This window comes from Nicotiana tabacum, chromosome 10, assembly GCF_000715075.1.
Source record: "Nicotiana tabacum cultivar K326 chromosome 10, ASM71507v2, whole genome shotgun sequence".
NCBI classification, from domain to species: Eukaryota; Viridiplantae; Streptophyta; class Magnoliopsida; order Solanales; family Solanaceae; genus Nicotiana; species Nicotiana tabacum.
The window spans coordinates 141030965-141035645 of record NC_134089.1 but is presented as its reverse complement, the minus strand read 5'-3'; the positions used below and the strand labels follow the sequence as shown (position 1 = coordinate 141035645).

Genomic DNA, 4681 nt, shown 5'->3' with positions numbered 1-4681 from the left:
ATCGTGTTATAACCATCACACATAAGTGCTCACTCTATACCTCTCAGTAGTTTGAGTGACTTTCCCCAATTTAGCTTTCTCAAGTCCAAATGGGTGTTCATGCATAACAAATAATATTGGCTCAAGTCGGGTATTATTATCTCTAGGTTTAACCCTTTAATTGGGGCTATCAATCTCTTGAATTTACCCCAATTCCTTGTTAGCCTAATTTTCCTAGACTTAGTCCCTCTTTCTCACGAAGAGTCTAAGTCATAAAGGCACGAATCAGTATTTGCAACCACTAATTCTACAATTAAAGCATTAATTAGGCTAAATATCAGTAGCCCATAAACAATTAAGCCCTAAAATTCAAAACCCATTAAATATCCACACTAAGGTTGGGTCACAACCCTAGCTATGGATTTAGCTACTCATGAAACTAGCAGAAATCAAGGATAAAGATGAAATATAAGCCATAATATTCAAATACAAGATGAAAATCTAAAGATTGAAGATGAATCTACTCTAGAATTACTCAAAAGGCAAAAACGAGTCGTTCACGTGTTCTCCTTGACAAAACTTAACCTAATAATGTGAAAATAATCTATTTATACTAGGCTGAAATTCCCAGACAAAAATGCCCCTACAGAGAATTAGCCGCGTAATAATGACCGCAGTCCGCGTTTCTTCAATTCTGGGCTTGGGTTGGACTTGGTTTCGTGGACAGCGTAATTTCATCCGCGTTCGCGTGTGCTTCCATCGCGGCCACGTAATTTGAACGCGAACCGCATTCTTCTATTTAAGCATGACTTGCAGGGTTTCTGAACTTCAATCACCGTTCTCAGCAAAAATACCACCACAGCTGCGTTAGATATTTCGCGACTGCGTTAGATATTCCGCGGCCACATCAGATATTCTATGGCTGCACTTTTCCATTGCAGTTAGCGGTAGAATTTGTGCCCAAATTAGCCTCTCTGAACTTTACTTTAGCGGGCCGTATATTTGTGGACGCCTCAGCGGTGTTCCTCAAGCGACCACGTATTTTGCTCGCTCTCCGCGCTCCAATTCCCAGTCTTTAGTCTGTGCAAGTTTACTCCTTCATGAGTTTATTTTGGCTTCTTTGCCTCATTTTGACCAAACCTTGTAAGTAAGCAGAGTAAATTAGTTTTTGGGAATACTTTTATACATTTTTGGTCCAAAACCTAAGCAAAAGAGAACACATAATAGGTTAAAATCCATAGTTACCACTACTCAATGCAATCATCTCTCATCAGCTCATTGCTGCTACCCAAGCACCTGTAGACATGGAACCAATGTTCAACATTCTTCTCTATCCCTTCACTAGATTTGTGATCCTCCTTGCATTCCTTACCCTTTGGTTCGTAAAACCACAAGCCATAGAGTAGGAAAATATTTACCAGAAAGAGAAAAGGAGTAAGCTTAATATATAGTTCATTATGCCTTGAGAACAAATTCAACAATTTTTGTAGCCCCTTATTCAGTTTATCAGGTTTACTATTTCTTACCTCCAATTTTATATATACTTCGGGCAGCGCCCCAACGCTCCAAGAACTTGTTGGCTAGCCTATCAGAGTATGTCAAGTTTGGATCCATAGTTGGGCCTACCGCAATGATACCCAATCAGAAGATTCATAGCTAAAGTTTTCTATAATCTAAAAGAAATCACTAGACAATTTAATTTTGGATGATATTAGTTTGACTCCTAGATGCTCTAATCAGTCAATACTAAAAACATCTTAGGATTTTATTGATACATCAAACAACAAGCAATGGTTATGAAAAGTACACGAACAAAAGACATATGCAAAGATAAATGCAATGTAGAATCTTCTACACATAATATACAATACTTTAAAGCATGAATTGACGTACTCGACTGGATACATTCTAGTTTATAGAACTCTTGTACACAAAATACTTGACTTCACCCTCCTACAAAATAACATCAATCAAACACAAACTACTGCTCAATAGAGACAGGTAAATGCCAAGTTAACATTAGCATGGAAATCAAGATAAAATGCCATAATTTGCACCCAAAAAAAGAGATTATTGCTATTCAATACAGAAAAGTGAAGTATCATGCGAGAGGTTGATGAAGCACTTTTTCAAGAAACTCAACACAAGAAAACTGAGCATAATTGAAGAAAAGGGTATACCCTTAATTGATCTCTCACTGGTTCTAACCTCTGACCCCTCCAACTCCTTACATTATAAAATCTTGTAGCAGAGTTATGCTAACCGGGTATGTTTTCAAGTGATAAACCATGAAGTTCCATCAGTATGCCGTGAAAAGATAGATGGAGAAATTTTTCTTACAACCCATAGTGGAGAAGTGACTACAGATTAAACCTGTGATATATGTTTCTATAATACAGAAACCCATAATAAGAATGTTAGGGGTGGGAAAGAATTTTTGATTTTCTACAGTCTAGCAACTATAGATATGAAACTCAATATTTAAAACTCAGAATAACATTCATAATCCACAAAAACACTACAAGTCATTTTATTTAGCTATTGTCATCCCTGAAAAGAATCCACCTAACTTAGTATAAGAGAGATTAACTGATAGAAAATGGGCTATATTCATTCTAGTTCTATTCTTTTAGGATTCCAAGAAAGAGATGGGAGAAGAAGAGATAGAGTTTCTTGAATTACATCATAAAATGCTGGAGGAGCAAAGTGAATTGATCAGATTCAAAAAAGGAGCAGAGTCATTGATAAGATTGACCTGCAACTAGCAAAGGATTTTATATATAACTACTGCATCCTAAGAAGTTTAATATATTTAATTAGAAATAGAAGATAATAACCAATCACGAAAACATAAATCACAACTGCTACAAGGAACTCGGTAATAGAAAAGCGAGTGAGTTATTTTTTCTTAAGCATATGACAGTTAAAATTCAATCTATCTAATTCCAACAAGATAGAGTTAGAATATTCTCTCTAGAAATATATAGATCAGACGAAATTGTGTAACAACCAGAATTATTCAACATAAATAGTAATTTATATATACTATATTGATCTCAACAACTAGAATATTGCAACTCTAGAACGTAAACAACAAATGAAAATGGCAGAACTACATAAATATGATAGGTAACCAGAAAGGGGATAGGGAATTAGATTGATTCAGAAAAGGACTTGAGAAGCACAAACTTTGGCTAAGCATGATCACAATACACATAATTTTAAAAACTGCTAATGACACCCCCTTTATCCTTTTGTCACATGCTTCCTAACTCAACCTGGATTCCAAGCAAATGTCTTCTTGGGCTGTCTAATTCCTTGGCATTTTGCTGTTTAGCACCATGCCCAATAGCTTGGCCAACCTTTGTCCAAACAACCGGCCCATAAACATATCGGAGTTATCCTTGTTAACAACAAAGTGGTAGAGGTACAAAGTTATAATACATGTGCAGATTAAAGTTGGAAAAATAGTTATAAGTTTAATATCCAACTATTTTATATTTTGAACAAACTCTAACAAAAAAAGGAACTAAAGAGAGTAGATAATTGCATTGGGTCAGCCACTCTATGAAAGAAATTCAAACATTAATCTCACTCTTTAGATTAAGAACCACTCAATTTTGAGGTATATTTTTGTAAATGGCACATTTAAGTAAGACATACTAATGAATATCCCTTGTTCCAGCTCAAGAGACTTCAATATATGTAGCATTTGAAGACTACTCAGCATTTTCAATTATGTCGAAGAATATAGAGCATTTCCCCTGTTAATAATTCAGTTTTGTTAATCGACAAAGTGAGCAAAGTGTATACTAGAATTTTGTTAACTTAACCATAAAATATGCAACTTTCAACAAGTATATTGCGTATAATTACAATAATAGCTTAATAATCTGTTCACAAAAGGATAGTACCTCCATGTTTCGATCTTGAGCATTTCAACCAATAGCAATGTAACATCCATCTGAAATAATCATCTCACAACAAATATCTCGACTCTGCCACTGTAATCATTAGAAGTTAAAATTGACAAACCCTAGTTGCTTTAAAAAGATCAAATATGTTATGCGCATTCGCTTAGAAAGTAATGAAAATTTGCATAGATGTTCAACTTAGCAATCACATAGCACTAATTGAAGCAAATCAAACAGAGAATGTTTGAGATAACCAAATCGCATTTGACGAACAGAGCAAACAAAATCACGAAGAACAGAAAACATAATATAAACAATTGTGCATGTGATTCTACAATTCTAAGAGGCAGGGAAAGTACAACGCGTGGCGAACGAAGAGTGTGATTCTTATTCTGCAAGTTGACGGGCGGCGGCGATGGAATGGAGGAACATACGACGATGGTGGGAGCGGAGGCATTTTGGTGAGCAGGACAAAGGGAGGGAATTTTTGAACAGTAAAAAGGAATTGGAGAGAAGTGCACAATTATTAAAGTGGTCTCTCGATTATTAATTTTTGCAAGCCATATGTCTTATTTGCCATTAAAAGAGTAGTTAATACTAGCTAAAGTTTAAGCGTCGGTAATAGCTAAGTTCATAAAATAATTTAACGGCATTTATGCTATGGCCATTAAATAATTGCCACTAAAAGTGAGTTTTGTTGTAGTGTGAAGGGTGCAAAAGTCATTGTCCACACGGATCACGTGGCGATTCGTTATCTTATGAGCAAGAAGGACCCCAAACCTCGGTTG

General features: G+C 35.6%; 1 long non-coding RNA gene across 9 annotated transcripts; it reads right to left on the bottom strand.

The window, feature by feature from the left end:
* Positions 1–541: 541 nt before the first annotated feature.
* LOC107798834 (uncharacterized) lies at positions 542–4473 on the bottom strand. Of its 9 annotated transcripts, none has more exons than XR_012695786.1 (5): positions 2662–4473; positions 1873–2367; positions 1506–1601; positions 1225–1352; positions 542–1119 (listed from the first exon to the last, which is right to left on the bottom strand). It is a non-coding gene; the product is annotated as an uncharacterized LOC107798834 (long non-coding RNA). The 9 variants fall into 9 exon arrangements; XR_012695785.1 differs by having other exon boundaries at positions 1873–3983; positions 4253–4473; XR_001651001.2 differs by having other exon boundaries at positions 1873–1932; positions 2160–4472.
* Positions 4474–4681: the final 208 nt, after the last annotated feature.